The following is a 16,481-nucleotide window of genomic DNA, read 5'->3' on the forward strand; positions in this document are numbered from 1 at the left end:
TTTCCTTATCACTCTGAACAGCCTCAGAAAAAATCCCATTTAAGGGCTTCCCTGGTGGTCCATGTTAAGACTCTGTGCTCCCAAAGCAGAGGGCCCAGATTCGATCGATAGGGAACTAGATCCCACATGCCTCAGTGAAGATCAGCTGTGCTGCAACTAAGACCTGGTGCAGCCAAATAAATATTTTTAAATTCCATTTAAATACATTTATTATAATTTATATGATTTATTTAACTTCACTTATTGAGAGCTTGCTAAGTGTCAGGCACTTTTCTAGGAGATTTGGGTACAGTGGTGAGGAAAATCAAGGTCCCTCTTCTCATGGAGCTTAATTTCAGTAGAAAAAATAAATAAATGAAGAGATATAATGTAGGTCATGCAATGAAAAATTCTATGAAGGAAATGAAGCAGTGTGAGGCAATAGAGAGAAACAAGGAGTAGGATCTTAGAAAGGGTGGTCAGTGAAGAATTCTCTGAGGATGTAACATAAGGAGTGAGAGAGTGAGCCATACGGATGTCAGAAAGAAGAGTATTCCGGAAAGAGGAACCAACAGATACAACAGCCCTTTGATAAGAGAGGGCCTGGCATATTCAATAGACATCATCAAGAAGGTAGTACAGGAATTTCCTGGCAGTCCAGTGGCTGAGACTCTATGCTCCCAAGGCTGGGGGAGCGGGGCTCGATCCCTGGTCAGGGAACTAGATCCCACATGCCACAAGGAAGACTGAGGACCCAGGGTGCTACAACTAAGACCCGGCACAGCAAAATAAATTCATTAAAAAACATAAATATTAAAAAAAAAAAAGAAAAAACGATGGTAATATGGCTGAAGGACCATGAGGATGAGAGTAGAGGGAGGAGATGAAGGAGACGAAGGAGAGATATTCAGGCCTCAAAACAATTAAAGGTTTTTAGGCCATGGGAAGGACTTAGACTTTTATTCTAAATATGATGAGAAACCAGTAGAGGGATTTGAGCAGGGGTATGACAGGGGTGACACATTTTAAGAGGGTCAGTTTGGCTGCTACATGAAAAATGTACTAAAGAGGCGAAGAAAGAAGTAGAGAGACCAGTTTAGGAACTAACCTGGTCTTACTTGCAATAGTGCAGGTGATGGTCATTTGACCTAAGAGAGTATGTAGAGGTAGTGAAAAGTGATCAGATGCTATGTGTATTTGAAGATAGAGCAACAGGATCTGCTAATGTACTAAACATGGAATATGAGAGGAAGAAAATGCCAAAGATAATAACAGCACCAAGGGTTTTGGTCTGAGAAATGAAACGAGTGATGTTGCCATTTGATGAAATGGGGGAATACTAGGGAAAGAGCAAATCTGGAGAAAACAAAAAGAATAGTTTTAGACCTATTGAGCTTCAGAGACCAACTGAAGATCCAAAAGGAGTGGTAAGGTGAACTGCTGAAATATGAGTCCTTATTACTAAAAGTAGGGCTAGGGGGCTTTCCTGGTGGTCCAGTGGCTAAGACTCTGAGCTCCAAATGCAGGGGGCCTGGGTTTGATCCCTGGTCAGGGAACTAGATCCCACATGCCACAGCTAAAGATCCCAAAACCAAGTAAATAAATATATTTTTTAAATGGGGATAAAATTAAATATAAACTTATCTCAGTATTTCTCAAAGTATATGCTACACAGCTAGCTTCATGTGCTGTTTGATAACATTATATTGGACTTCCATTTCTGACCATGATAGGGTAAATTATACCAAAAAACCCTCATTCCACAAACAACTATAAAACTGGACAAAATTTATAGGCAACTGTTTTTAGGGGATGGACAATAGCAGCACAAGACTATAATCCTGGGACCTCAGTCCAGTAATTAAGAATCTGCCTACCAACTGAGGGGACATGGTTTCCATCCCTGGTTCTGGGAAGATCCCACCTGCTGAGGGGCAAGTAAGCCCATGGGTCACGACCACTGACTCCATGTCCCCAAGAGCCCGTGCTCTGCAACAAGAGAAGCCACCATAGTGAGAAGCCCATGACAGCAATGAAGACCCAGTGCAGCCAAAAATAAATGAATAAAAATATTTTTAAAAAGATTGTGATGCCTTAGAAAAAGGAAATTTATAAAATGAGCCCCTTGATTACCCAATTCTCTGCCTTGAGAACGTTTTCCAACTGATAGCAAAGAACTGGAGTCCAAGCAGAACACTGTGATCTATCTGAGTCGAGGAGGTAGGAGTAATGGTCTGAGGGCAGCTGAAGCAAGTAGAATATCTGGACTGGGATATGGCAAAGAAGGGATCTAAGGAAAGAGAAAGCCCAAGAAGTACATATGGAGAGCCCCTATGAATCCGTTCATGAAGGTGGGCTGTCCATATGCAGGGAAAGACTTCTTGAAACTCACAGACAGTAACCGCTATGACTTTGAGAGTGGATCAACTAGGGATGGAACAGTGTCCTTGAGGACACTGGAGAAGAGCCTTGCTGGAGTAAAGAGATCCTGTTTACACCTCATTAGCATCCTTGGCGTCCAGCTGAGACACTGGAAAGCCTGTACCTTAGGAGTGAGGACCAAGCTCTAGAGTAACGTCTGCTCTAAATTCACCCTAACAAAGTCTAAAGCCAAGTCCCAACAAAGTTCACAGGGATAAAGGGAGCTTAGAGGCTGACTCCTGCCTAGTTAGAATGTCTTGTGAAGCATCTAAAACTTTTCACGTGTCAGCACTAACCAAATATAAACATAAGACTGTATAAGTTCAACATGATTGTTCATTAATTAACGAGTCTGCTAAAACAAGAATCAACACCCTTCAGAGAAAGAAAACAAAAACTAGAGTCTCTAAAATGTATGATCACAGTGGCTGAGAATCAAAAGTTGGTAGATGTACAAACAAACAGGATAATAATCCATAGCAATTTTTTAAAAAGAAGATAGTTAATTTCAATCAAATCTAAGGGGGACCAAGATTTTAGAGTTAGCCAAAAAAGACTTTAAAGTAGCTGTTAAACTTCTGATCAAAGAATTAGAGGAAAATATGATATTGGTGAGTGAACACATAGGGGATCTCAACAGAAAAATTAAAACTATAAAAAATGGAAATTCTCTTTTTTAAAAATGTATTTTATTAACATATAGATTTTTAACAAGGTTATGTTCATTCCTGCTATACAGGAGAGTGATTCAGTTATACATATACATTCTTTTTCATCTTCTTTTCCATTATGGTTTATCACAGGGTACTGAATATTGTTTCCTGCGCTATACAGTAGGAATTTGTTGTTTATCCATCCTCTATATAATAGTTTGCATCTGCTAATCCCAAATTCCCAATACATCCCTCCTCCATCCCTCTCCTCCTTGGCAACCACAAGTCTGTTCTCTATGTCTGTGAGTCTGTTTCTGTTTCATAGATAAGTTAATTTGTGTCATATTTTATATTCCACACAGGAGTGATATCATACGATATTTGTCTTTCTCTTTCTGACTTACTTCACTTAGTACGATAATCTCTAGATCCATCCATGTTGCTGCTAATGGCATTATTTCATTTTTTATGGCTAATATTCCCCCAAAATGGAAATTCTTGAGATGACAAGTAAGTGTTATTTGGATATTTAAAAAAACAATTCTGTGAACATTTAAGATGGGAAATTTGTTTTAAAAGAATTTAACAGTTTGGTTACTGAGGTACTTCTTTAAGTCTTTAATATGCTTACTTGCATTGTGTGTGTGTGTGTGTGTGTGTGTGTATTAGTTGCTCAGTCATGTCTGACTCTTTGTGACCCCATGGACTATAGCCTGCCAGGCTCCTCTGTCCATGGAATTCTCTAGGCAAGAATACTGGAGCGAATTTCCTCCTCCGGGGATCTTCCTGATCCAGGAATCAAACCCAGGTTTCCTGCATTGCAGGCAGATTCTTTACAGTCTGAGCCACCAGAGAAGACTTACATGCATTGTGAATACACAAAAAAGGTTCTCAGGTACAGTGGTTTCCATGCCTACTTGATTTCAGAACTCATATCACAAAGAAACAGTGGTCTGAAGAACATATTTGAAACTTACCCTTGGACTTTGTACTCCTATCTCTTCCACCTGTGTTCATTCCCTCACCTGTCATGCACTCTCAGACCTTCATGCCCTTGAACACTATTTCCTTTGCTTTGAAACTTTTTCTACATCAGCATCCATCTAATTAACTATTCACCCCTTAAATTTTATTTTAGTTAAAATTTTTTTTATTTATTTGTCTTTGCCGGGTTTTTTGGCATCCAGGGTCTTAGATCTTCACTGTGGCATGTGGGATCTAGTTCCCTGACCAGGAATCAAACCCAGGCCCCCTGCATTGGGAGTATGAGTCTTAGTCACTGGACTACCAGGGAAGTCCCTAAAACTTATTTTAAATCTCCCCTTCTTGCTGAAGTCTTCCCAAGCTCCCTCTCACAGAATTAGCCACTCCGTCTTCTGAGATTCCCTAGCACTCTGTACAAACATCCACTGAATCATGAGTTGCCATATTGTATTATAATTGTGTGTTCGCATGACTCTTTTTCTTGTGACCTGCTTATGGGAACCATCACCTGCTTGAGGTCAGCGATCAGTCTGATTCACCTTGACATCCTCAGCCTATGATGTAAGGCTAGGGATTGGCAACATCATAAGTATTTGCTGAATGAGCAATGTCTTACTTCAGAAGATGACAACCAGTAGAAAGCAATGATCAAGATAACACATGCTCTAATGTGTAGCAAGTCACTATAACCCTCTGAGGAATGATATTCCTGGTGATTAGGACCACAAACTCTGGGGTCAGACTATAAGCATTTAAATCTATACTTGATCATTTGCTTCCTGTATAACCTAGGACAACTTAATTATATTCCTTTAGCCTGAGATTCCTAATCTGGAATGTGGGGATACTAGTGCACTCTTCCTTAGAAGGGTATGTGAGGATTAAATGAGAAATTCATGGAACACAGCTGTTGAATTGGCCAAAATCTTGTTAGGGTTTTTCTGTAATATCTAATGGAAAAACCCAAACAAACTTTTTTGACAACCCAATAGCATAAATTATGGTGCTGGAGAAGACTCTTGAGAGTGCAGGGAGATCAAACTAGTCAATCCAAAAGGGCTGAATATACACTGGAAGAACAGATACTGAAGTTGAAGCTCCAATACTTTGGCCACCTGATTGTGAAGAACAGACTTGTTGGAAAAGACCCTGATGCTGGGAAAGACTGAAGGCAAAGGAGAAGGGAGTGGCAGAGGATGAGATGGTTGGATGGCATCACCGACTCAATGGGCATGAGTATGAACAAACTCCAGGAGACAGTGAAAGACAGGGAAGCCTGGCACTTGCTGCAGTCCATGGGGTCCCAAAGAGTTGGACACAACTTAGTGACTGAACAACAACATAATACAAGCCCTATACATAGAAAGGACTCAGTGGGCAGTGTCTATTTATATTATTGATTTTTCCTTCTTGTCACCTCCCTTCCACTACCTCCCATCCACCTTCTTTACCCATCCACACCCCCGCCTGTTACTTCATCTCTTACCAAAACCTATCTTCCCACTCATACCAGAAGGGTAGTATGAATTATCAGCAGGTTCCAGCATGCATGTATCCCTACATTCACTTAGAATGCTTTATGCATACCTCCCTCCCTGAACCCTCAAGGCCAGATTAGATCTGAGTCTGCCCACAAAGTTTTACCTGTCCTTAATTGGATCACTGAAAAAGCAAGAGAGTTCCAGAAAAACATCTACTTCTGCTTTGTTGACTACACTAAAGCCTTTGACTGTGTGGATCACAATAAACTGTGGAAAATTCCTAAAGAGATGGGAATACCAGACCACCTGACCTGCCTCTTGAGAAATCTGTATGCAGGTCAAGAAGCAACAGTTAAAACTGGACATGGAACAACAGACTGGTTCCAAATTGGGAAAGGAGTATGTCAAGGCTGTATATCACCCCGCTTATTTAACTTATATGTAGAGTACCTTATGCAAAATGCCCAGTTAGATGAAGCATAAGCTGGAATCAAGATTGCTGGGAGAAATATCAATAACTTTGGATATGCAGATGACACCATCTTTATGGCAGAAAGCAAAGAAGAACTAAAGAGCCTCTTGATGAAAGTGAAAGAGGAGAGTGAAAAAGGTGGCTTAAAACTCAACATTCAGAAAACTAAGATCATGGCATCTGGTCCCATCACTTCATGGCAAATAGATGGGGAAACAATGGAAACAGTGACAGACTTTATTTTTCTGGGCTCCAAAATCACTGCTGATGGTGACTGCAGCCGTGAAATTAAAAGACACTTGCTCCTTGGAAGAAAAGATATGACCAACCTAGACAGCATAATAAAAAGCAGAGCCATTACTTTGCCGACAAAGATCTGTCTAGTCAAAGCTATGGTTTTTCCAGTAGTCATGACCGGACGTGAGAGTTGGACGATGAAGAAAGCTGAGCGCCGAAGAATTGATGTTTTTGAACTGTGGTGTTGGAGAAGACTCTTAAGAATCCCTTGGACTGCAAGGAAATCAAACCAATCAGTCCTAAGGGAAATCATTCCTCAGTATTCATTGGAAGGACTGATGCTGAAGCTGAAGCTCCAATATTTTGGCCATCTGATGCGAAGAACAGACTCATTGGGAAAGACCCTGATGCTGGGAAAGATTGAAGGCAGGAAGAGAAGGTGATGACAGAGGATGAGATGGATGGATAGCATCACCAATTCGATGGACATGAGTTTGAGTAAGCTCCGGGATTCGGTGATGGACAGGAAAGCCTGGCATGCTGCAGTCCATGGGGTCACAAAGAGTCAAACACAACTGAACGACTGAACTGAACTGAGCCCTGACAGTGTCATAGTTACAACGATTTAGCAAGAGGCTCTTTAACAAATTACTGTTGACCCAGTGATTTAGAAGGGTGCTTTTGCCTCCTTTCCCCCATTCCAACCCTGTGTGCATGTGTGATAAATTGCTTCAGTCATGTCTGACTCTGTGTGACCCTATGGGCTAGCGCCTGACAGGCTCCTCTGTCCATGGGATTCTCCAGGCAAGAATACTGGAGTGAATTACCATGCCCTCCTCCAGGGGATCTTCCTGACGCAGGGATTGAACCTGTGTCACTTACATCTCCTGCGCTGGTAGGTAGGTTCTTTACCGCTAGTGCCACCTGGGAAGCCCGCATTCCAACCTTAATTACAGAAAAAATAGCCCATGGTGTTCTCCCCATATCAGAGCTTTAAAACAACAGGTACTGTCTTATACAAAATGGAGCTCTAGACATCAGTGGGAACAATACTCTCAACTGAGTTTAGGAAGCGTAGTGAATGTTAAGTGTAGGAAGACAGTGAATATTAGCCCACTTTACAGGAGTTATGTTATCCCAGACATCTGCATGAGATGAGACTCAGCCAATACTCCAATGACTAATAATAATAAAACAATCTGAGAGCGTTTAAATGTTCAAAAGGAATGAATAGAACAAGGCAGGAAGAATATCTTAGGGATGGGACTTCCCTGGTAATCCAGTGGCTAAGTCATTACACTCCCAATGCAGGCAGCCCAGATTTGACCCCTGGTCAAGGAACTAGCGGAGAAGGCAATGGCACCCCACTCCAGTACTCTTGCCTGGAAAATCCCATAGATGGAGGAGCCTGGTAGGCTACAGTCCATGGGGTCGCTAAGAGTTAGACACGACTGAGCGACTTCACTTTCACTTTTCCCTTTCATGCACTGGAGAAGGAAATGACAATCCACTCCAGTATTCTTGCCTGGAGAATCCCAGGGACGGCAGAGCCTGGTGGGCTGCCATCTATGGGGTCGCACAGAGTCGGACATGACTGAAGCGACTTAGCAGCAGCAGCAACAGCAAGGAACTAGATCCCATATGCTGCAACTGAGACCCAGCATAGGCAAATACATAAATAATTTTTTTATTGACTACCTATGGTTGATTCATGTTAATGTTTGGCAGAAACCAACGCAATTCTGTAAAGCAATGATCCTTCAATTAAAAAAATAAATAAATATTAAAAAATAAAAAGAACATTAGAGAAAATACATGCACAAACAGAAATTTTGGACATGAAATACATAGTAAGAAAATTAAAAACTCAATAGATACATTAACTAGTCTGGATGACTAGTGAGAGAACTGGTGGTTTGCAAGACAGGTCTGAGAAAATCACACTGAAGCACAGAGAGAAGAATGGAGATTGTGGAAGTGAAAGCAATGTAATGTGAAGAACAGAATGACAAAATCCAACATGAATCTAACAGCAGATCCAGAGGAGAGAATAGAGAGAGGAAGGAGAGACAACACATTGAAAAGATAACGGCAGAGAATCTACCAGAACTAGAGGAGAATGAACACTCAGATGGAAAAAGCACACTGGGTGACGAGCAGGATACAAAAAAATAAATCTACCTGTAATCACATCATAGTGAAACTGGGGAGCATCAAACACAAAGACAAAACATGAAGATTTTCATAAGAAAGGGAACTAAAGTAGGTTACTGAGAAGCCACATCCTGTCTTGTCTGGTGGTCTTCTTCAGCTTCTAGCCAGAAAAGGAGCAAGAACTGAGAAACAGTTCTTCTCCAAGTGAAGGGTAGGAGATGTGAGCAAGGTATTGGGTCCAGAGGGCTTCCCTGGTGGCTCAGATGGTAAAGAACCCACTTGCAATGCAGGAGACCTGGGTTTGATCCCTGGGTTGAGTAGATTCCCTGGAGAAGGGAATGGCTACCTACTCCAGTATTCTTACCTGGAGGATTTCACAGACAGAGGAGACTGGTGGGCTACAGTCCATGGGGCCACAAAGAGTTGGACATAACTGAGCAACTTTGACTTTCGCATGGGTCCAGAAGAAGGTGTTAGTTTAATGAAAACCACATTGCAAGGCCTCTTGGTTGAGATTTGGTGATCATATGGATTTGGGGCTTTCACGGCAGGGTGAGTAGGAGGATGCCAGGAATCTAAGAGCCTCTTCAATCCATCTTTTCCTTTTTAGCACTTGTGCATAAACCCTGGAGCAGGGGTTTGAAACCCAGGCTGCACATGATAACCATCTGCAGAGAATATTAAATACACTCATCCCCAGGAGGGCCTGACATGTGCCTTCCTGAAAAGCTTCTCAGGTAAACCTCATGTGCAACTTCACTTGAAACACCTGAGCTTAGAAGAGGGTTTCTCAGTTTCAGCACTGCTGAGATTTGGGGCTAGATGATTCTTCGTCGTGGGGGCTCTCCTTTGTGTTGCTGGATGTTTACCAGCATCCATGGCCTCTACCCTGTAGATGTCAGTGGGAACCCCATCCACAGCTGTGACAATGAAAACAGTCTCCAGATCAACCTACCATTGCTTCTCAGATTCCTTTGATGATGATCCACAGCTGGACATTCTCACACATCGGCAACAAGTTTCAGAAAACAGTTCTTATGCTTAATAGAAGCAACGTGCTCTGATTTTTTGGTCTTTTCCACTCTTTCCCATTTGCTCTCTTTCTTTAATGCTCACTGTGATCGATTAGTCACTTTAGTCGACGTCTGCCTCATAACTTCATCAAAACCTTTCTTGGTGAGATCACCTATGGCTTCCTGGTCCAAGGGACCCTTTGCCATTCTCAGCTTACCTGAGCCCTCAGTGGCACTACATAGAGTGGACCACACCCTCCTTCTGAAATCATCTCTTGCCTTAGCTACAATGGCTTCACACCCCCTCCTTTTCCTCTACCTCCTCTGGTCTATATGTCTTCACTCTGACTATTCCTTCTTTGTCTGATCTCTATATTGTGAAGTTTCTTAGAGGCCTGTCTTGTCACTTTTTCTCTTGTTCTAGATGACCTTCCACATTGTACGGCTTTTGACACCAACCATATGCCAAATTCATGTTCAGCCCAGATCTCTCTTCTGAGCTTGACATCCATAGGTCCAGCTGCCTTCTTAATATCTGGCCTTTGATGTTTCTCAGACATCTAAAACAAGAAACTCTTGCCTATTTTTCCAAATCTTTTACTCTTCAAACTTAAAAAAATTATATATTTTCAGTTGTGCTGGGTCTTCATTGCTGTGTAGGCTTTCTCTGGTTGCAGAGAGCAGGGGCTACTTTTCGTTGCAATGCATGGGCTTCTCATTGTGGTGCACAGGCTCTAGGGTGCACAGGCTTCAGTAGTTGCAGCCCATGAACTTAGTTGTCCCGTGGCATGTGGTATCTTCCTGGACCAGGGATCAAACTGGTGCCCCCTACATTGCAAGGCAGATTCTTAACCACTGTACCACAAGGGAAGCACCTTTTCCAGCATCTTAAACCTCAGTAAATGTCATCACCAATCCATGCAACTGCATAAGCCAGAAACCTAGAGGTCATACTTGACATTTCCTTGATGTCCAATGGATCAGGATCTGTCAACCTGCAAAATATATCACGAGTCTTTCTACTTCCCTCTATTCCCAAAGCTGCCATCTTACTCCAAGTCACCATCATCTTTCGCTGAGAGCACTGCCATTCCTGTTTCATCCTAATCCAATCTTCAGCCAACAGACAGCAATACTCTTAAAATATAAATTTGATCATATATCTTCTCTGCTTAACATCTTCAATGACTTCCCTTTGATTTTTTCAAGATCAAAGGTCTCGGGACTTCCCTTGTGGTCTAGTGGTTGAGTTCACCCACAAATTCAAGGGACACGGGTTCGATCCCTGGTCTGGGAAGATTCCACATGCCATAGGGCAACAGAGGCCGTGAATCATATCTACTGAAGCCTACACCTTCTGGAGCCTGTGCGCCACAACAAGAGAAGCCAATGCAATGAGAAACCCATGCACTGCAATGAAGAGTAGCCCCTGCTCACTGCAACTAGAGAGAACTCGCATGCAGCAATGAAGACTCAGCACACCCAACAACAAAAAAAAATCTATTTAAATTAAAAAGATCAAAGGTCTCAGCCTGGCCTTCATGACCGCACCCCTGCCTGTCTTCCTAGACCCACTTGGCACTGCTTACCTATTAGCTCATCAGCTCTAGCTATACTGAGCCACTTTCTTTTTGTTCTGTAAATTGACTGCCCATACTCTTTCCTGCCTTGGGTTCTTGACTTTTGTTCTACCCTTTCCTCACTCTTTGAAAGCCAATTTCTGCTTTCAGAATACTCCTTGAGGTATAAGATTAACTTCCACTTGCTTAAAGAGTCCTTCCTTGCTCATAACCTCCCATTCCAATCTAAATTAGGTTCCTATTATACTCTCTCCTGATGCTCTCCACTTTTCCTTGATGTCACCATCAGAGTAAGTAGCTGTGTGATCATTTGTACTCCCCACCAGAAAGTAAGCTCTATGAGGTAAGCACTTTCTTTTTTTAATTTATTATTTAGTGAAGTATAGTCAAGTTACAACGTTGCATTAATTTCTACTGCATAGTAAAGTGATTCAGTTATACATATATATTCTTTTTCATATTCTTTCCCGTTACAATTTATCACAGGATATTCCATATAGTTCCCAATACAGTAGGGCCTTGTTGTTTATCCATTCTATATCTAATAGTTTGCATCTACTAATCGCTGATTCCCACTCCATCCCTCACCATCCTCTTGGCAATGATAAGTCTGTTCTCTATGTCTGTGAGTCTGTTTCTATTTTGTTGGTAAGTTCATTTGTATCATATTTTAGATTCCACATGTAAGTGATACTGTATGGTATTTGTCTTTCTCTTTCTGACTTTCCTCACTTAGTATGATAACCTCTAGTTCCATCCATATTGCTGCAAATGGCATTTTTTCATCCCATTTCATGGCTGAGTAGTATTCCATGGTCTATATGTAGCACATGTTCTTTATCCATCCTAAGTTTTTTACTTTATTTTAAAAAAAATTTTATTGGAGGATAATTGCTTTACTTTAATATTGTGCTGGCTTCTGCCATACATCATTGTGAATCAGCCACAGGTATACATATGTCCCCTCCCTCTTGAACCTTCCTCCCATCTCCCACCCCATCCCACCCCTCTAGGTTGTCACAGAGCACTGGGTTGAGCTCCCTGTGCTAAGGGTTGTATTTTATACTCACCTTGAGCCTAGGTCAGTATCTGGCATGAATTCAGCATGTTATAAATATTAATCAGATGAATGAATGAACAGTATTATTTTGCAGAAAGAGATAGTGGGAGGAGGCCCAACAGGATGAGAAATAGGTGTTGAGGAGGCTAAGATGGCAAATTTCACTATTCTTTCGAGAAAACTGACAGTAAAGGGATGTGAGAAAGTAACTACTTGGAAAGGGGCAGCAAGGTCAGAGGCAGTTTCTAATTCTAAACCATCCAGAGAGTGATATCAGTGGTGTAGAGGAGTCCAGTGCTGGCAGGCCGCCTTCTCTAACCATGTCCTCAAGGAACTCAGCCAGTGTGCCATCAGCTTGTGACACTCTCTGAGTCAAGTCCTTTTAGGTTCAACCATCTACAACAGAGTTGCTGGTCCCCTGCTCTGAACCCTCTTCTAACCATGGTTGTGTCCGCTGCTTACCCCTCACACCTGTTGTCATCTCAGCCCCATCTCCGGAGGGACTGCAAGACATTTTAAGACAACCTCCTCTGGAAAATTGTTGTTGTTGTTTAGTTGCTAAGTCACATTCGACTCTTTTGTGACCCCATGGATTGTAGCCCACCAGGCTCCTTGGTCCACAGGATTTCCCAGGCAAGAATACTGGAGTGGGTAGCCATTTCCTTCTCCAGGGGATCTTCCTGACCTAGGCATCTAACCCACATCTCCTGAATTAGCAGAAGATTCTTTATTGCTGAGCCATCAGGGAAGCCCATCTTTGAGAACTGCTAACCTGAATATTAGAGGGTTGGTTCCAATAGGAACTAAGAATTTCTTCATTATTACTTACAGAATTACAAAGTGATGATGAACGTTGAGTTTTGTAATGAGTTTTAAATATCATCACCCAGAATAGCCTTACCTCTGGCCATAGAGTCATAACCTGTTAGAATATACTTGATGAAACTGCTGCTTTCATAGATCATTTCATTTTTCTGAGCTTCAGTTTCTTCATCAGTAAAACAAATGAGGGACTGGACTAGACTCTTAGCTCGCAGTTCAGAATACATACATGTTCAGGGTTTTTGAGGGTAGAACCAGACCTATATATGTTAGGAATTTTCTGACATACACTGCTGTTAACTGGCTTAGGTTCTTTTAATTTCTATCATTTTATATTAATACCCCCAATTTGCTTGAAGTAAAACTTGCTAATAATAGTGCTAAAATTTCCCTCATGAAATTTTGGTTATGGTTGCATATAAACTGAGATTCTTTTTTTTCTCAAGGGACACTTTGTTCAGATGAATAATTCATTTATAATCAAAGAAACTGGGACTTCCCTGGTGGTCCATTGGTTAAGAATCTGCCTGCCAATGCTGCTGCTGCTGCTGCTGCTAAGTCGCGTCAGTCGTGTCCAACTCTGTGCGACCCCATAGGCGGCAGCCCACCAGGCTCCCCCGTCCCTGGGATTCTCCAGGCAAGAGTATTGGAGTGGGTTGCCATTTCCTTCTCCAGTGCATGAAAGTGAAAAGTGAAAGTGGAGTCGCTCAGTCGTGTCCGACTCAGTGACCCCATGGACTGCAGCCCGCCAGGCTCCTCCGTTCATGGGATTTTCCAGGCAAGAGTACTGGAGTGGGGTGCCATTGCCTTCTCCGCCTGCCAATGCAGGGTCATGGATTTGATCCCTGGTCCGAGAAGACTGCACATGCCATGGAGCAACTAAGCCCATGTGCCACGACTACTGAGCCTGTGCTCTAGAGCCTGCAAGTTGGCTACTTGAGCCCATACCCGAGAGCCCATGCTCTGCAAAAAGAGAAGCCCGTGCACCTCAACTAAAAAGCAGCCCCCACTCACCACAACTAGAGAAAGCCCGCACACAACACCCAGCACAGCCAAAAATAAATAAATAAAATGTTTTAAAAATGAACTTATAAAAAAATTAATAAATGAAAGAAACTCAAGTACTAATGTCTTATTCATCTATATAACTCTAATACATTTCCATCATTTTAATGAAATTAAATCCTTGATTTAGGAAGACTTCTACTGCAACAAAGGAGATATCTTAATTAGGAAATGTTCTATAACATTCATGGGGAACAAGGGCACCATAATATTTTCCAAGCTAAACTGCCTCCTTTTATTACCAGACCTTTAGGCCTGAGAATCAGAGGAAAGTTATTCTACAGGGTAGGAGAATAAAGAACTGAAACTTACCATGGAATTGAGAACAGAAATTACAGGCATGGTTAAAAAGCAGAACATAGTGGTAGGGAAATCACCTCCTTGTAATAGAACCCAGAGGGTGAATCAGAGAGCTGATGAATGAGAAATCCCAGTGGGACAGGCTCAGAACACTGATGGCTGAAGTCTCTCCAACTCACACAGACAGGCAGGAGCAGCCATCTGTGGAGAAGTCCACCCTCCACTCCACCACGGTGAATATACACAGAACCCCCATCTCCCACTGCTGGCAAAGGTGGGGCAGGACAGTAACTCTACCGCGGCTGAGTGCCTCCATCATGCCAAAATTAAGCCTCAAAATTGGAATTGGCCTGAGGTATAGAAAGTAAAATGGTATAGGGTTGGCCAACAAAGTTTTTCCATTACATAGCATGGAAAAACCTGAACAAGTTGTTGGCCAACTCAATATCTCTTGCACACTCAGGTTTGTGGACTGTGACCCATCTCTGCCACAGAGTTGCTATGGTCATCACCTTTGTTACAGTTATTCCAACCTTCATGCCAGGAACATTTTCACCTCTGCTCTGTGGCTTGAGAGTAGATGACAAAAATACATGGAGTCCTTCCTGCTCAAGTTCCCATCTCTCCTTCCATTTCCCCAGGTTTAAATTGCCCGCCGCCTTCCTCTCTTCATGAGTAGCAGAATTCACTCATTCTCTCCTTTATTTCATTCATTCATTCTACTATTGCTGTGTGGTAGAGACTACTCTAGGTAATAGAAATACAGCAGGGAATAGACAAACTCCTAGGCTTTTCTAGTGGCTCAGATGATAAAGAATCTGCCCGCAATGTGGGAAACCCAGGTTCGATCCAATCCCTGGGTTGGGAAGATCCCCTGGAGAAGGGACTGGCTACCCACTCCATTATTATTGCCAGGAGAATTACATGGACAGAGGAGCCTGGTGGGCTACAGTCCATGGGGTTGCAAAGAGTCGGACATGACTGAGTGACTAACACACACACACACACACACACACACAGATAAGCTCCTTCTTGCCTGAAGATTGCATTCTGAAGGTGAGGGACAGACAGTAAACAAATAAATATATAATGTGTCAGGTGGTGACAAGTGCTCTGAAGATAAATATAGTAGGGTAGAGGAATGAAGAGAGACAGGAGACAGATGCTATTTTAGAGGCAGTCAGGGAGGCCTCTCTGTCGAGCTGACATTTGAACAGAGAGTTCTGGGAACTTATAAAAATGCTTTATACACATAATAACCACAGATAATCAGCCATCTGGCACAGTAGGAGGACTGTTCCCTTGGCAATATACCCAGAGCCCTGTCACAATATAAGCCTGAACCAAATGACTTCTTGACCTCTAAAAGACAGGTAAATGCCACTTGGATGCACAGATTCACTGATAAGAGAGAAATTGACCAAAAATAACCATAGCAGCAGACATGCACTTCCATTCAAACCAATGTTCCCCAAAACATATATGAAATTACTCAGCCAAAGAATGATTGTGACAAAATCTGAATACCTAAAACTAGCCAGCTGGCATTTCCAAATAGTGTTTTCCCTTATGCTGTATTGATTTGGAAAAGTTAAGAGAAGATTGAGAAAGACAAATATCATATAATATTGCTTATATGTGAAAATCTAAAGCAATGGTACAAATGAACCTACTTACGAAACAGAAGATGAGTCACAAATGTAGAAAACAAACTTGTGGTTACCAGGGGTGGGGGGGTATAAATAGGGAGATTGGGATTGACATATACACACTAAATATACATAGAATAGATGACCAATAGGAACCTGCTATATAGCACAGGGAACTCTATTCAGCACTCTGTAATGATCTTTATGGGAAAAAAAATCTAAAAAAGAGTGGATATATGTGTATAACTGAAATCCTTGGGGGGTCTATGAGATATTCCCTTCTTCTTATAATAATGTCTGCCTTTTTGGCTAATCTGGCCTGAGTCAGTTTATTTTACCTTCAGTGGAAATGTCCTCATGAACCCTGGTAGGATCTGCAAGGTCACAGACTATGCTGACTTGCTGTCACAGTCCTGGCATGTGGTAGGGACTCAATTAACATAAATTGAATTAATGCATGAAGGATGCCCTGGGCAAGCATGCCCTGTGTGGGAGAAAAGGGCAGGAAAGTAGCATTGCCCAGCCAGGTGGGAATGATGGAAGAGTGGTGGAGTGAATTATACAAGAGAACACACTCAGAGGCCTAATACTTGGTTGGCCAAAAAGTTCGT

This window comes from Giraffa tippelskirchi, chromosome 4 (genome assembly GCF_054371585.1).
Source record: "Giraffa tippelskirchi isolate mGirTip1 chromosome 4, T2T-mGirTip1v1.2.pri, whole genome shotgun sequence".
NCBI classification, from domain to species: domain Eukaryota; kingdom Metazoa; phylum Chordata; class Mammalia; order Artiodactyla; family Giraffidae; genus Giraffa; species Giraffa tippelskirchi.